Source organism: Neoarius graeffei, chromosome 28 (genome assembly GCF_027579695.1).
Source record: "Neoarius graeffei isolate fNeoGra1 chromosome 28, fNeoGra1.pri, whole genome shotgun sequence".
NCBI classification, from domain to species: domain Eukaryota; kingdom Metazoa; phylum Chordata; class Actinopteri; order Siluriformes; family Ariidae; genus Neoarius; species Neoarius graeffei.
The window spans coordinates 3,521,313-3,539,536 of record NC_083596.1 but is presented as its reverse complement, the minus strand read 5'-3'; positions in this window follow the sequence as shown (position 1 = coordinate 3,539,536).

Here is an 18,224-nt window from a genome sequence, read left to right as displayed (position 1 = left end):
TGCCATGTTCTTAGTGTTACTTGTTCTGCATCTTTCTTTCCCACCTCTGGGTGTTAATTGCTTGCTCAGCGGTAATTACATCCCTTATCCTGTCTTAAAGAGACACCATCGTGCTATTTTGCCTTAATTAAAAGGCTTTGCTTCTGCTCGGCCAGTTCCTAATCAATTAGCTGACCGATAAAATATGTTGACTAATGTGCTGACAGCTTGGCTTTACTCACTCGCGCTCCAACATTCTCTCTTTGTGTGTCTCTCTTTCTCCTGTTATGACCTGGTCTAGGTCAGGCAGTAGCATACAAAAAAAGGGCAGCAACACCAGAACATATTTATTTATTCAGTTGTTAGCTCATCTAGCCAACAGGTGATGAGTTTATCCCATCATGTGTTGTCCGATATCCATCTGTCCGGCATCGTCCACATTTCACGAAAATCGCTGCTTCTCTCTCAATTTTTCACCAATTTTTATTCTTTTTGGCAGGAAGATAGGTCTGCCTGGGATGCATATAGCTTCTGCCCATATTTGCATAATTGCAATTATTAATGAAGTTATGGACTAATTGAGACTTCAACAAAAATTGCTTCTTGGTCAATTCCTCGCCGTTTTGGATTCTTTCTGGTAAATAGGTCGGTATTCCTAGGGTGAATATCGCTGCTATACATACAGTAGCTTGTATATAGTGTTTATAGCTTGCAACATTTATTGCACAGGGTGGCCCACTTTAGATCGTTCCTTCGGGACTAGACGGGGCCGGAGTGAGCTACGCCCTCATTGACTGTCTCGTTTTAAGAAATTGTGGCCTTTGTTAAAAAATGATAAAACAGAAACGTCATTGACTTCCTACTTACCACAATTTATAATGCATTTGTTTACAAGAATGTGTGGATATGCTACACAATACAGTCGAATTTACAGATATCCAAGAAATATGAGAAATCCAAAAACAGTGAGGCACAAAGGATATAAAAAAAACAGGTTCTACAGAGGTAATAATCAGATCACAGAGGTGAAATGAAGCAGAGGCAATGGTCTGCATCGTGATGTGGTATGAAATGTCATAGACATCCAGAAGCATCAGTCCAAGCAATGGGCCGGGAACAAGACACCTAACAACAGGCTGGAGCTGAAATACAAGACACACCTACACGTACAGTAGCATTCAGCACATACACACCAATCAGCCATAATATTAAAAACACTGACAGGTGAAGTGAATATTTTACAGTTATTCCACGAAACTGAGTTGTACATGAGCTGATAGCCAATGAGGCACGTAGCACCGAGTTGTCTATAATCCATGTATAACAAGATTGAGTGGAATAAATGTTTTATTCTATCCATGTTCACTGGATTTTGAGAAACGGAGCATTTTTATTTTTGCAAATTCGATGAATAAAATTTTATACAAAACATCCAACAAAATGGTGGCACGGTGGCATAGTGGTTAGCGCTGTCGCCTCACAGCAAGAAGGTCCTGGGTTCGAGCCCCGTGGCCGGCGAGGGCCTTTCTGTGTGGAGTTTGCATGTTCTCCCTGTGTCCGCATGGGTTTCCTCCGGGTGCTCCGGTTTCCCCCACATTCCAAAGACATGCAGGTTAGGTTAACTGGTGACTCTAAATTGAGCGTAGGTGTGAAAGTGAGTGTGAATGGTTGTCTGTGTCTATGTGTCAGCCCTGTGATGACCTGGCGACTTGTCCAGGGTGAACCCCGCCTTTCGCCCGTAGTCAGCTGGGATAGGCTCCAGCTTGCCTGCGACCCTGTAGAACAGGATAAAGCGGCTAGAGATAGTGAGATGAGATGAGACATCCAACAAAATCATTTCTGCTACGCGGACGTGACAAATTTCATACAGGTGTAGTAAAATATTAAAATTTGACAAGGTTTATATCAATTTACACATTTTATAAACAAAAATAACCTTCAAACTTTCTAAAAGTAGTGAAAAAGTGTTCAAAGTTCATTGATCGATTAAACAGAGCTGTAGATGTTAACATTACAATGATGGAAGTTGATGATTGGTGCTTAAAAAGATATGTTTTGACCATCAAATACTTTCATTCCATATTTTTTTTTTGGGGGGGTGGTTTGTTTTCGAGTAGAGTTTTTATTTTGTCCTCAATTGGTTCAGTAACACACTCCGCCATTTTGTTTTTCTCTACTCATGGTATATGAGCTGATATCCTAGTAATAGAGTAGCCAATCAGAGCACGTGATTGCTCACATCCAGTGAATGTGCATAGAATAACACTGATTATCTCATTACAGTGGCACCTGTCAAGGGTTCGGATATATTAGGCAGCAAGTGAGAGAACAGTCAGTTCTTGAAGTTGATGTGTTGGAAGCAGGAAAAATGGGCAAACGTAAGGAGTGACTTTGACAAGGGCCAAATTGTGATGGCTAGATGACTGGGTCTGAGCATCAACAAAATGGGACATCTTGTGGGGTGTTCCCGGTATGCAGTGGTTAGTACCAAACAAAAGTGGTCCAAGGAAGGACAACCGGTGAACCAGTGACAGGGTCATGGGTGTCAAAGGCTGGTTGAATCGCATGGGGCACAAAGGCTAAACCATATGGTCCAATCCAGAAGAACTGAAGAGCTACTGTAGCACAAACTGCTGAAAAAGTTAATGCTAGCAAAAACAGAAAGGTGTCAGCAAAACCTTCAGTCAAAACATTTTTAAGAATGTGGATGAGTTCTTTCTTCCTAAGCCTCTGAATTTCTTTGCTGCTATAGCAACAATTTGTGATGCTAATTGCGGTGGCATGACTGCAATGTACGTTTCTGTTGAAGTGTCTCTCCAGTGGAAATGAGAAGTCCTTCACTCACAGGTGTGAAGACGCATACTGAGTGCAGCAACCCTTTCTTATATGGTGTGAGCTGCTACACAAGCCTTCTTTAATGCTAAACAATTCACGGCGACCCAAAAGAATTTTGGAATAGTTTCATGAAGAGAAGCACATTGTCGTGAGGTTCTGTGTAGAGTGTAAGCTTTCTAATATGCTTCTATTCAACCAGTCATCCAGTTACATAAAATTCCTTGCTCACGAAGGTGGTGGCAACAGCTGGTTTTTGAAAAGCATCAAGGACTCAGATGAGACATGTCTGTCTTCAATTTGTGGCTGTCATCAGTCATCAGAAGGTAAATAAAAGTCTCTGAAAGAATTAAAATCTCTAGTCCAATGAGCTTCATTCAGTGAAGTATTTGACATAAATGTCTGTGATTTGAATAAACAGCAACAAAGATTGCTCCCAAGCTCCAAAGATTCATATTCAGAAAACTTGAGTCACAAAAACACAGATCATTGTTTCCTTTCATGTGATTATCAGCTATGCTATGACTTTTTCCAAGTCCTTGGTATGATCCACAGAAATCCTTTGCTGGGTCTGGATCTGGACCCCTGTTCTCAACGGTTCCCCCAGGTGAACAAACTGAAGAAGATACTCTTTAATGAGGTACTGCACACCACAATGTGTTTTTGAGCTGTAAACTAAATGATGAGACTGTACTGCGATGAAGCACATCAAGGCTCGGGTTAATATTGACAGAATTACCATTTTCTAAAAATAAATCTGTGTTTTCTGGGTCGAAAATGGCTCAAAACACCATCTACTGGTTAAAATCATCCTGAACCTTGTAAGGGCTGATGCTGTCTAATCAGAGGTGGGATCACTTCCCCAAGCCCCGCCCTTGAGTGGAAGTCAGAAGCTGTGGTCATTTTCCAAATGCTATTTCCCCACCCTCATCCCCCTCAGCCTCTCCCCTCTTATTCCCTCACCCACTTTTTAGCATTTTTCCCGAATATGCAGTGGGAGGAGTTATGCTCAGAGCTGAGGGTGAAGCTACACTTTAATCCAATACTAAAAGAACACTGGAGAACATTTCTTGGTTCCTCAAAGAACCTTGTAATCCATGATTATTCAGCTGTTCTTGTTGGTATATTACATTCCAGACACTTAGAGCAACATACAACAAGAACCTGACACACCCACCACAGTGGGCAGCCCAGGGAGCAGTTGGGGTTAGGTGCCTTGCTCAAGAGCACTTCAGCCATTCCTGCTGGTCCAGGGAATCAAACCAGCAACCTTTAGGTCCCAAAGCTGCTTCTCTAACCTTTAGGCCATGGCTTCCCCTGGTTTATTGGTACCACAATACATTTAGGGCAGTGGGCATGTGCTGTCCTTGACTATCATGCAATGGAGTAGTAAGGCATCTCCTTCCCTCCACGAGCCTGGGGTGGTGCCTTGAGCAAGTACTAGCAACCCCTCACTTCCCCTGGTCAGGGTTACGATTGAAGGCTGGACTCCGCAGACTACACAGAGGAGACCACCACCTGATGGTTCAACAGGCAGGAAGGTGGACCCAGCAAAGCACTTGTGGTGCACAATCAGGGTACAGTGCAACATGTAGAACATTGTTGGACATCCAGTGCATCCTGACCTAGCTCCAGCCATCTTGATTCTGTCTTGCCCCTGGACCCAGTTAGGTTGGGACGAGAGAATGAGGCTGACAGTTGTGCAAATCTCCCTCACGCTAATCCAAGTCACACGCAAGTCATGACTTTAAATTTAATCAAGTTGAAGTCATGGTCATCTTCGACCCCAAAGGCTGAACATCATCATCATCATCATCATCACTACAATAACCAAAGGATCATTTCCACTCTTTATGGAAAGAACTTGGTTCTTCAGGAAGGAAAAAAAAACACACTTCTTCTGTGAAAGCTTGTCTGAAGGACCTTCTCGGTCAGCAGTATTTTTGAGTCTCTACTGCATGTCTCCGTCTCTCTTAACAGTTACCTCAGAGCGTCCTCTCATTTTTCTCTCTGTTTTTGTTTTCTTTCTCTCTCACTCATTTCCCAGCTTCCCAGTTACAAGCTGTTTGTTTGATCTTGCAAACATCTCTTCACATGATTTAATGTCTTTTTTTCTGACCACGTTCTGTGCTATTGTGTGGAGCCATTCGGATTGTAGCTGATTTTTTTTTTCTGCTTATATTTCTCATTTATAATGGTTATTTTGCGATTCTCCGCACTCGTCTTGCCGCCTTCTTCCTGCTGAAACATCACATTCATGAATGAGATGAGCCGCTTCTCACAGACCTGAATGCAAATTTAATATCGCCTTCTTCCTTCTGTCCAACATGTGCAACCTTAGTCAGTATTTATTGCCCCGAGAAAGGAGGATTTGTTTGTTTGACAAATTTTCTGCGCAAGTCGATTTCGCCGTGGTCTTTTTCAGACATGCAAATGGGACAAGGCAATTTAGGACAAACAAATTCATTCTTCTGCTTTTTTTTTTTTGCTTATGATAAACACTCTATTTTCCTGTTTTCAGGCTCATTTAAATATCTCAGGGAACCATTTGTGATTTTTTAAATGTGTTTAATAAAAAAAAAGCAAACAAGCAAATCCTTAAAAATGTGAAACATTTCGTAGTGCTAGCATTGCTGTATTTTATCATCTTTAAACCATGGCCTCTTTGGTGTGCACTGAAATCCCACAATGCATCACTTAAATGATGCCGCACACTGCATTTTTTGTGACTTGGGATGCGTCCTGGAGACATTTGCGACGATGCTTTTTATGGCCTATATTGTGAATATGGTCCATGTTTAGGGATATGTCCAGATTTGACTGATATTGTGACACATATCTGATGATCTTTTTATATAGTATCATAACATCTAGGATTTGGGACATGTCCCAAACCTAGCTCATTGTGGACATGTCCCAAATCAAGGACCCTATTCAAGGTTCAAGGCTTCTATGTGCCCTTTAAACTGTCTCACTATCATCATACTACCTTGCACATGGACAACTGAATCAGTTACTCTCTTTCCTCATATCATTCATGATGAAACGTTTGTGTTTATGGTGTTCATGTGACTTATATAGGGAGTCAGGTGTGGTTTGGGACATGGTCAAAATAGACCGATTTAGGTAAGATGTTTTCAATAGTGTTTGTGGCCTTTATAATAAGCAGGGGGTGTTAATTGGGACCCGTTTGGAGTTGACATATGATGAGTAGACATTAGTGATGATTTCTGCAGCCTATAGAGCAGGTAGAGTTTGGGGTTTGGGGCACTTCCACAATGGACTGGTGATAAGACACTTGTATTGGTGTTTATATGGACTATCTAGTGAGTAACATGTGCTGTTTGGGACACATCCACAATGGACTGTTGATAAGACACTTGTGATGGTGTTTATGTGACCTATATAGTGAGTAATGTGCAGTTTGGGACACATCCACAATGGATTGGGGATAAGACACTTTTTTATTGGTGTTTATATGGACTATATAGTGAGTAACATGTGGGGTTTGGGATACTTCCACAATGGACTTGCAAGAAATACACTTGCAATGGTGTTTATATGGCCTACGGTATATAGTGAGTAATGAGTGTGGTTTGGGACGCATCCACAATGGACATGCAAAAAATGCACTCGTGATGGTGTTTATGTGGCTTATATAGTGAATAGTGTGTGGTTTGGGACACATCCACAGTGGGCTAGTGATAAGATACTTGTGATGGTGTTTATGTGGACTGTATAGTGAGTAACATATGTGATTTGGGACATTTGAAAGAGTTTTTATGAATTCTATGTGGTGAAAGAAAGTGCTTGAATACATTTTTGTTTGGGACACATTCACAGTGGATTGATGATGATGATGATGATGATGATGATGATGAGACATTTCTGTTGTTATTTATGGCACCTTTATAGTGAGTGATGTGTGTAGTTTTGGACAAGTCCACAATAGACTGAAGACACTTGGTGTTCATGTGGCCAGTATAGTGAATAGGGAGTGTGGTTTGGGACACATCCACAATGTACTGGCGTAAAAGACACGTGATGGTGTTTATGTGGCCTATATTGTGAGTAGCAAGTGTGGTTTGGGACACATCCACAATGGACTGGTGATAAGACACTTGTATTGGTGTTTATGTGGCCTACCGTATATAGTATTGTGCAGTTTTGGACATGAACCCAATGAACTGACGATGAGACACTTGAAAGCGTTTTTATGAGCTCTGTATAGTGAAAGAAAGTGCTTGGTTTGGGACACATCCACAACTGATTGTTGTTCTTCTTCTTCTTGATGATGATGATGATGATGATGAGACATTTCTGATGTTATTTATGGCACCTTTATAGTGAGTGATGCATGTAGTTTTGGACAAGTCCACAATGGACTGATAAGACACTTGATGTTCATGTGGCCAGTATCGTGAATAGGGAGTGTGATTTGGGACACATCCACAATGGAATGTTGATAGTGAGATTGTATATTGGTGTTTATGTGGCCGATATCTTGAGTAGGGTGTGGTTTGGGACATGTCCAGAATGGACAGATGATGAAAGAATCTGAGGTAGACTGGTGATGGTGGAACATGTGGTGTTTACTTGTTCTATATATGAGTGAGTATATTGCTTGATTTGGGACATGTCCAGAATGGACACACAATGGTGAGATGTTTATGAGGGATTTTGTGTGCTCTACATGATGAATATAGTGCTTGGTTTGGGACATGCCAAAGGTAGGATGATGATGATGATGATGATGATAAAACACTTCTGATATTGTTTCTGTAGTGAATAAGGTAAGTGGTTTGGGACACACACAAGATAAAGTGACGCTGAAGCAATGTTTGTTATTGTGGCTTCCAGTATATAGGGTGTGGTTTGGGACATATCCACAATGGACTGTTGATGATACACTTGCAAGGGATTTTATGAGCCCTATAAAATGAGTAAAGTGTGTGCTTGGTTTGGGTCACGTCCACAACAGACTGATGGCAAGATGTTTGTGATGGTGTTTATGAGCCTTATATATTGTATATATTGTCGTTAACCAGGTGTGGTTTGAGACATGTCCACAACTGGCTGCTGATGAGACACTTACATCAGACATGTTTTTGAGGTCTATGTAATAATGAATATGATATCTTCACTTGGGACACAATCACGGTAGAGTGATTATGGAGGTTTCTGTGGTGTATATATTGAGTAGAGTCTTTGATTTATACCCGTGATTGTGTTTATGTGGCCTACATATTGAGTAGAGTGTGCGGTTTGAGACACACCCACAGTAGACAGATTCAGGAGGGTTGTTTATGTCACTGCACCATCATGTGATGATGAGCAAACCGTGTAGGGTCCAAAATCTTTCCCTTGGATCCCGAATCCTGTTCTCTATGTCCATTTTTCGTTCTGTAATGTAGATAACAGTGAAAAATAGTGACATTTCAAACACTAAACCAAGCCCTGTAAATCTCACAAGGCTTCAATTATCGTCTATTTCCGATCCTGTAGACGCACATGAAGCAATCAGCGCTTAGGTAAGTGTTAGGAGACAAATTACAGCAAAAATATGAACTGGCTGGAGGTCCATGAGGACTGAGAACAATTTTCTCCAACACACTCCATAACAGTCCAATGGACTTTGGCTTTTCTTCCATTTTACACAGTCAGGTGCTTTTTGCTTGGCCCTGAGGTCATTTCTCCTGTAGTTTCCATCAAAGGGATGTGTCAGTAATCCATCATCATTCTCACGCTGTGGCAGATGAGTCCCTTTAGTAAGGTGCCTGGTCGAGTTTTAAGGTTCACACAGAACCCAAGAGGTTCAATCTGAAAATATACGAGCTATAGAAATGAAAACATTACACTACATGATATAAAAACCATAAACTAAATGTGACAATCACATGATATTAACAATCACATGCAAAGAGTCAACTGCAGAATCACTGGCACCCTTCCTGAAATCATATCATATTTTGGTCTCGTGTGAACAAAAGATAAGATAAGATAAGATAAGATAAGATAAGATAAGATAAGATAAGATAGCCTTTTATTATCCCAAAAGGGGAAATTTACATTGTTACAGCAGCAAAAGAGCAGCAAAATATAGAAAGAAAAAAAAAGATACGGCAGTGAAGGAGTAGTGCAAAAAGTACTAAATATACAAAAAAGGTATATATAAAAAGAAATAAACTACAAATTTAAAGATAAAATTAACAAATTTGCATAAATTAACAGATTTGCAGATATACAGTTAACATAAGTGTATTACACAGGTGGTATTGCACATGTAAGTATTGCACAGGTAGTATTACCAGTATTACACAAGTAGTATTGCACAAGTAAGTAGATATATTGCACAGGAGCCATTTTAACAGTGTGTAGCTAGCAGTTCGCTGTAAAGTACTGATGCCGACAGTCAGTGAACACAGTATATGTTCAGAGGGGTCTCTATGGAAGTAGAAGTGATCTGGACAGTATTGTTCATTATTGGGTGGTGTAGTGGTTAGCACGGTCGCCTCACAGCAAGAAGGCTCTGGGTTCGCGGCCGGCGGGGGCCTTTCTGTGCAGAGTTTGCATGTTCTCCCCATGTCTGCATGGGTTTGCTCCGGTTTTCCCCACAGTTCAAAGACATGCGGCTAGGTTAATATGGGATGGCCTTGGGCTGAGGTGCCCTTGAAGGAGGCACCTAACTCCCAACTGCTCCCTGGGCGCTGTTAGCATGGCTGCCCACTGCTCTGGGTATGTGTGTGTGTGTATGTGTGTGTTCATTGCTTCAGATGGGTTCAATGCAGAGAGGAATTTCATAAGCGTGTGATGAATAAAGTTGTGCTTTCTTTCTTTCTATTCTGAGGAGTGTCTGGTGCTGTGCTTGGTGAGGTGCCGGTTGTACAGTCTGCTATATCTCTTCTCAACACACCGCAGATGGTGGAACCGGTCACTGAAGGAGCTGCCCAGTGCTGCTACTGTCTCCTGCAGTGGATGGGAAGTGTTCGCCATTAAGGATGAAAAGTTGGCCAACATCCTCCTTTCCCCCACTACGTCCACTGAGTCCAGTGCACAGCCCAGGACAAATCCTGCCTTCCTAATCAGCTTGTTAAGTTTTTTCCTCTCTGCTGTTGTGATACTGCTTCCCCGACAGACAACTCCATAGAATATGGCTGATGCCACCACAGAGTCATAAAAAGAGTTCAGAAGTGGACCCTGTAATCCAAAGGCCCTGAGCCTCCTCAGCAGGTGGAGTCTGCTCTGGCCTTTCTTGTACAGGGCGTGTGTGTGATCAGTCCAGTCCAGTTTATTGTTCAGATGAACACCCAGGTACTTGTAGCTCCTAACGATCTTAATGTCCTTTCCCTGAATGTTCACTGGGGTAGGTGAAGAGAACCTCATCCTGTGGAAATCCACCACCAGTTCCTTGGTTTTACGTGTATTGATCTGGATGGAGTTCCGTTGGCACCAGTCCACAAAGTTCCTTGTCATTTCTTTGTACTTGTTATCATCACCATCTGAGATATAGCCCACAATAGCAGAGTCATCAGAGAACTTCTGTAGATGACAGGTAGTTGTAATGTATCTAAAGTCTACAGTGTAATGTGTGAACAGAAATGGAGCCAGGACTGTCCCCTGTGGAGCCCCTGTACTGCAGAGAATGGTGTTTGACACACAGTCCTTCAGTCTCACATACTGTGGTCTGTTTGTGAGATAGTCCATAGTCCATGAGGTGAGATGATGGTCCACCCTAGCCTGGCTAACGTGACTTCAAAGCTCTCTGAGATATTGGTCTGGCCAAGATATTAAGCCCAACCGTTTCCCAGAGCCCATGGTTGACCCGCCTCCCTGAAATGCCTCAGTTTGCTACTGGTCGAAGCCAGAAAAGGCTGTGACGAAGCTTAAACCAATCACATCACTCTTTCCTCTGACGTATGCAACGCGACGGGGCTAACTGGTAGATTAAACTCTTACCGAAGCCGGTCGGGAGCAAGGCGAAAACGTCCTTCCTTTCAATAAATACCTCCAGGGCTGCTCTTTGCTCCATTTTCAATGAGAACTTCCCGTTGAATGCTTTCAATACAGCATCTATGCGTAATAGATGTGGAAGCGTGAATGAAGCGCTTCCAGCATAGATTCTGTAAACAATTTATAGCTTCCGGTCACAGTTCTACTACGTCAGTGCCTTGAACACGCCTCTACCCAGGGTTGTTGGAGATGCTCAAAGTTGATTGGTTCCCGATTTTTCGGGAGCTTGGAAGAGCTGTAGATAGCTTGCCTGGCCAGACTAAGCTCGCAACAGGCCCTCGTGTTGCGTCACGCTTAGGATGGGCGGGCCCAGGCTAGGTCCACCCCTGTACTCTCCATCTTCCTCCTCAGAAGAATCGGCTGGATGGTGTTGAAGGCACTAGATAGATCAAAGAACATGATTCTAACAGTGTTTCCTGCCTTTTCAAAATGAGAGAGAGAGAGATCTGTGAAGCAGGTAGATGACTGCATCTTTCACCCCGATTCCTGGCTGGTAGGCAAACTGCAGGGGATCCATAGCTGGCCCCACCAGTGGGCGGAGATATGCCAGAACCAGTCTTTCCAGAGCCTTCATCAGGTGAGAGGTCAGTGCCACTGGTCTATATCCATTTAAATCGGTGGGGTGTGCAGCGGGAATTACCTAAATGGTGCAGTTTAGAGGCATTTTAGAGCATGTTGTTCCTTTGGGAGAACTATTAAAACTGGTAGAACCATTTAGAACCTTTGAAGAACCTAACTGCCTCCTCAATCATCTTTATTAGTGCTGCCTCACATATTTTCTTCCTTTCATTCATTCACTGATTATTTTATTATTTTATTGATTTATCTTTATGATTACTTACCTACTTACTTAGGCCCTTAGCGCCTCCTGGAGCATCGGCCATCAACGATCTCCCTCCCCCATCTCATCCTGTCTTGGGCTAGCCTCTCAAGCATGTTCCAGGTTTGGCCCCAGCTCTTTATCACAGCCTCAACATCACGCCTCCAGGTGTTTTTGGGGTGTCCTCTTTTCCGCTTGCCCTGGGGATTCCATTTTAAAGCTTTCCTTGTAACACTGTCTGGATGTTTCCTCAAGGTGTGGCCAATCCATCTCCATTTACACTCAGTACATTTACATGCACATCCAAATCGAGCTGCTGTCGGTAATCGAGCAAAGGGTCCCAGCAGGGGTGCCAGAGAAATCCAATCCTACATGCACACAAGGAAATCGAGCTATTGTGTGAGGTACATTGTGCACCCGAGCCACAGGTGACGCTACACGCCCCATCATGTTGGTACACTTCCAGTTGTCGTCATGAAGAAGAGCTATTCAAGAGTGTAAACAAAGTTATCAGTTCCATGTTCTCCATTGGGCGTTTTTCTCCCGTCCATGAATTTTAATATATTCAACTCCTTAAGCTGAATGAGCATGAACTCTGTCTCCTCATTGCTCCAGAAGTGCACGTTTCTGCTCACCATTTTCTCTTCTTCGTTTGTTCCTCCTGACCTCTTCTGCTGCTCGCTACTACTGTTGTCATGCCGACCGAGGCTGTCGTGTTTCCAGCTTGTGGTCTCGTCACTCGTCACTTCCAGAAGGGGCAGTGCTGAAGTAAGTAGCTCGACTACGTAGCTTGATAGGGTTTACATGCACTAAGTAGCTCAGCAAAAATCACATAATCTAGGTCGTGTAGCTCGATTACGAGAAATCAAGTTCGGTTCAATTTCAGCCTAGCTAAGGTGTTTCCATGGCATTTAGAACTTCGATTTCAGTCGAGCAATGGCAGAAATTCGATTTTCTCTATGTGCATGTAAACGCACTGACTGACTGATTTACTGTATATTTGAATGGGTTCCTGACCTGATTGTTCCCAAAGATCTTCGTTTGTTACTCTGTCTGTCCAACTTATCTTCAGAATTCTTCTCAAACAGTTGTTAATAAAGGTTTGTAGCTTGTTGCTACAATAAATATCATGACCTTATTTGTCTGGAATAATAGAGTTATAGTTATCCTACATTGTTTACTTGGTTATTATTAATTAATTATTATTAGCCAACTGTTTTGTGCTAAAGAACGAACCTTCTTGAAGAAGAGATATTCTTTACCTCCATCACCATCATCTGTATCAGTGCTTCCTCACAAATTTGTGTTTCTTTGGTCGTTTGTGTCTAGTGTTATTTTATTATCCATATTATTTATTTAATTTTTACACTGCATTGATTATCAAACAATTAAATATCAAGAAATATTCTAGCCACATTCACTGGATATGAGCAATTGCGTGCTCTTATTGGCTACTCTGCTACTAGGATATCAGCTCATATACTGTGAGTAGAGAAAAACAGAATGGCAGCGCGTGTTGCTGAACCAACCAAGGATGAAATAAAAACTCTACTCGAAAACAACCCCCCCCCCAAAAAAAAATAAAAAAGCAACAAAATATGGAATAAAAGTATGTGATGGTAAGAATACTTTAGTTTAAGTATCTTGGGGTTTTGTTCACGAGTGAGCGTAAGGAGGAGCGGGAGTTGGACAGATGAATCGGGGCAATGTCAGCAGTGATGCAGATGCTAAACCGGTCTGTTGTGGTAAAGAGAGAGCTGAGCCAAAAGGCAAAGCTCTCAATTTACTGGCCCATCTATGTTCCCACTCTCACCTATGGTCACGAGCTGTGGGTAGTGACCGAAAGAATGAGATCACGGATACAAGCAGTAGAAATGAGTTTTCTCCGCAGGGTGGCTGGGCTCTCCCTTAGAGACAGGGTGAGAAGCTCGGTCATTCAGGAGAGACTCGGAGTAGAACCGCTGGTGGAGGAGGTGGCCGGGGAAAGGGAAGTCTAGGCTGCTCTGCTTAGGCTGCTACCCCCATGACCTGGATCCAGATAAGTGGTAGAAGATGGATGGATGGTAAGAACTTTTTTTTAATTTTTCAAGAATTATTATTATTATTATTATTATTATTATTACATTTTTCACAAATTGCTCCTGTCATTTCATCGGTTTGTTTACATTCTAAGCGGAAATGATTTTGTCGGACGTTTTGTATAAAGTTTTTATTTATCGAATTTGCAAAAAATAAAAATAAAAATGCTCTGTTTCTCAAAATCCAGTGAATGTGGATAAAATAAAACAGTTATTCCACTCAATCTCGTCGTTCATGGATTATAAGGGGTGTTCACACGGCAACTTTTACTCCGGTGTAGCACCGGGGCTGCCCCGTTAGAGCGTTCACACGGTACAAAGTTATACCGGTGTAGCCCCTGAAAGCTGCTTAAACCGGTGCAAATCTAACCCTGCTCGGGAGGTGGTTTAAGAAATTTACTCCGGAGTAAATGCTAGTTTGCGGGGCAGCACCGATATAAAATGGGATGTCTGAACGCTACAGGGGTAGACTCGCTACACGTGAGGAGAGTTGATTACATACGGGCATTGCATAATTTGCATCCTGGTATTTTGCGCTTCCAAAATGGCGAATATCAACAACGACAGAACTGCGTGTCTTCCAGTGTTGCCAGATTGGGCGGTTTTAAGTGCATTTTGGCGGATTTGAACATATTTTGGGCTGGAAAACGTCAGCAGTATCTGGCAACACTGGTGTCTTCATCCACGTTGTTTTCCCGGCGCTTGGTGATGCCATGACAACTGGGAAAAGGAAGTACATTTTCATGCATGCGCATATTTCATTTCCGCATTATTACTATCGTATAGCACGGTCGCAAAAACTGCCGTGTGAACGCAAGTGGGGCTGCACCGGTGCTAACACGCTTCTCTCTAGTAAGCAGGGTTGTGACGTGTGAACACTCCACAAAATTTACACCGGTGTAAGATATATCGCAACAAAATACATCGGTGCAGCATCGATGCAAATATGTGCCGTGTGAACACCCCTATTGACAACTCAGTGCTACGCGCCTCGTCAACTATCAGCTCATGTACGACTCGATTTCGTGGAATAACTGTTAAATATTCTTCAAAACTGACCATTTGTTTCCATTTCTTGAAATTATTTTGGTGTGCAAATTTTGACCATCAATATTTATCAAATTATTTTTTAGTATTGAATATGATTTTTTTAAGTCGCTCTCTGGCACGGCTGTGATTAACCACAGTCCTCATGCTGATGCTGAATTATGGCCGTGCCGAAATTCAGTAAATCATTATCGCACTATTCCATTCCATTGGCTCTCAGCTTTGCTTAATATGATGATTTGACGCTGTGTGTCCACTGTGAAAACAGAAAACATCTGTATATCTGTGAAGAAACTCAGTCGTCCAGGTACATAGTAATCTGTGGTTGGTTGAAGACAGCAACTGGACTTGCTTGACGATTCTTGAAAACGTTTCGCCTCTCATCCTAAAGGCTTCCTCAGTTCTGTCTGACTAATAGGGAGTATCCAGTATTTATCCTCTCATGGATCATCATAGAATCCGAATCAGAATGCTGATGGCTGCATTGTGGGCGGCTGATCATCAAGCAAGTCCAGTTGCTCTCTTCAACCAATCACAGATTACTATGTACCTGGACGACTGAGTTTCTTCACAGATATGTTCCTACGCACTTTGGGATGAGATCCCTTCGACTGGTGCGGGAGTATGAGAGGACTTCCAGAAGACTGGCAGACATCTTAGCCAGGGTGGATCGTTCATTTTTGTCAACCTGGAATGGCCATCATTGAACAGAGGTGGGTGCCTAAGACATCTTATCAGCCACCCACAATGCAGCCATCAGCATTCTGATTCGGATTCTATGATGATCCATGAGAGAATAAATACTGGATACTCCCTATTAGTCAGACAGAACTGAGGAAGCCTTTCAGAGGAGAGGCGAAACGTTTTCAAGAATCGTCAAGCAAGTCCAGTTGCTCTCTTCAACCAACCACAGAAAACATCTGTAGCGAGGTCAGAAGAGCGAATCCAACAGTGCTTACTGATTTATTTTGTAATGCGATATTTTTTTGAGCTAAAATCAGTAGGTGGGATTGGCCTGTCAAGATCGGAAGTGCATGGAAAATACAATAGAAGCTCGCTTACTAGCAGGTCAGTTTGTGCAATTTTAGTGAACTAAATCTACTCACGGAAATAATATCTCGCGATCTGTGGCGACAAATAATCAACAGCAGGATGTGATGTGATGTAGCAGAGTTACTCTTACCACACCAAAGTTGATTATTTCCTTAGAACATCCTGAACTGTTTTATTCCTCTCACACTGCAGCAATTCACCAACACTTACTTACAATTTAAAATTCTTAAAGAACACCACATTATAGTTTTATCCATTTACAGTTACAGTGATAAACCTGTGATCCAGAGCTGCACTGCTGTCCGAGTTGTTGTTATCCTAACGCTGTTCTAACGCTGGTGGAGCTTCCTGACTTCTCCAGTGGTGAGTGGATAACACTGAGTTCGTCCAAGCCAAAGGTGATCAATATGCCTGCGGGTGTTTTATAGGAAACTGGAGAGCAGTGATTCAGAGCGGAGACTCATTACACAGAGTCACTGCAGAAGTGCTTAGTGATTTAGTGATTAGTTTGGAGCACAGCTGTGGACAAAAAATCAGTGAAATCCTGTACTGGCTGTTCGAGGTCAGGGTTAAATGTTTGTCGAAAGCATGTGCTGTTATCTCATCACAACATCACTGCCAATCCAATGCTGCTAATCGGCTGCTTCATGGCTGCAGTCATGCCTGTGCTTCTCCAAAATGTGTCCAAAAAGTGGCGTTTTAAAGGAGAACTGAAGGCAAATTTTTTTATTATCAAAATTCTATTTATCTCATTTTATTAAATATAGGAATGCATTTTTGATCGCTATTTTGTCGCTGCTATAGCAAGTTATGAGTGTTTGAAATATGCTCTGGAATATATCAGTCCATATGTCAAAGCAATGGCCATAAACGAGATTCGTTGAGACCTGTGCGAGACATCGTAGGACGGAAGTAAAACGTACAGCGGAAATCAAAGTGACCAACATCTGCCAACGCTCCCTGTGTCCAAAATCGCTCACTCGTTCACTACTATATAGTGAGCTCATTGGTAAAATGGAAAAAAAAGAAAAAACACTTTGTGACACTAGTCTGCTGCACTGGTATTTACGTCATTACTGTCACACAATTAAAACATCAGATCAGTCGGCTGGTGGGTTTCAAAATAATAAATACATGCGTGTGTTTTTGTGATAAATCCATATTATACTGAGCGCATTTCCCACATTAATCAATACAAAGTACCATATTTTCCGGACTATACGTCGCTCCGGAGTTTAAGTCGCATCAGTCAAAAAATGCATTATGAAGACGAGAAAAACATACAGTGGTGCTTGAAAGTTTGTGAACCCTTTAGATTTCTCTAGATTTCTGCATAAATATGACATAAAACATCATCAGATTTTCACACAAGTCCTAAAAGTAGATGAAGAGAACCCAGTTAAACAAATGAGACAAAAATATTATACTTGGTCATTTATTTATTGAGGAAAATGATCAAACATTGCATATCTGTTATTGGCAAAAGTATGTGAACCTTTGTTTTCAGTATCTGGTGTGACCCCCTTGTACAGCAATAACTGCAACTAAACATTTCCGGTAACTGTTGATCAGTCCTGCACACTGGCTTGGAGGAATTTTAGCCCGTTCCTCCATACAGAACAGCTTCAACTCTGGGATGTTGGTGGGTTTCCTCACATGAACTGCTCGCTTCAGGTCCTTCCACAACATTTCAATTGGATTAAGGTCAGGACTTTGACTTGGCCATTCCAAAACATTAACTTTATTCTTCTTTAACCATTCTTTGGTAGAACGACTTGTGTGTTTAGGGTCGTTGTCTTGTTGCATGACCCACCTTCTCTTGAGATTCAGTTCATGGACAGATGTCCTGACATTTTCCTTTAGAATTCGCTGGTATAATTCAGAATTTATTGTTTCACCAATGATGGCAAGACATTCTGGCCCAGATGCAGCAAAACAGGCCCAAACAATGATACTACCACCACCATGTTTCACAGATGGGATAAGGTTCTTATGCTGGAATGCAGTGTTTTCCTTTCTCCAAACATAACACTTCTCATTTAAACCAAAATGTTCTATTTTGGTCTCATCCATCCACAAAACATTTTTCCAATAGCCTTCTGGCTTGTCCACATGATCTTTAGCAAACTGCAGATGAGCAGCAATGTTCTTTTTGGAGAGCAGTCTCTTTCTCCTTGCAACCCTGCCATGCACACCATTGTTGTTCAGTGTTCTCCTGATGGTGGACTCAGGAACATTCACATTAGCTAGTGTGAGACAGGCCTTCAGTTGCTTAGAAGTTACCCTGAGGTCCTTTGTGGCCTCGCCGACTATTACACGCCTTGCTCTTGGAGTGATCTTTGTTAGTCGACCACTCCTGGGAGGGTAACAATGGTCTTGAATTTCCTCCATTTGTACACAATCTG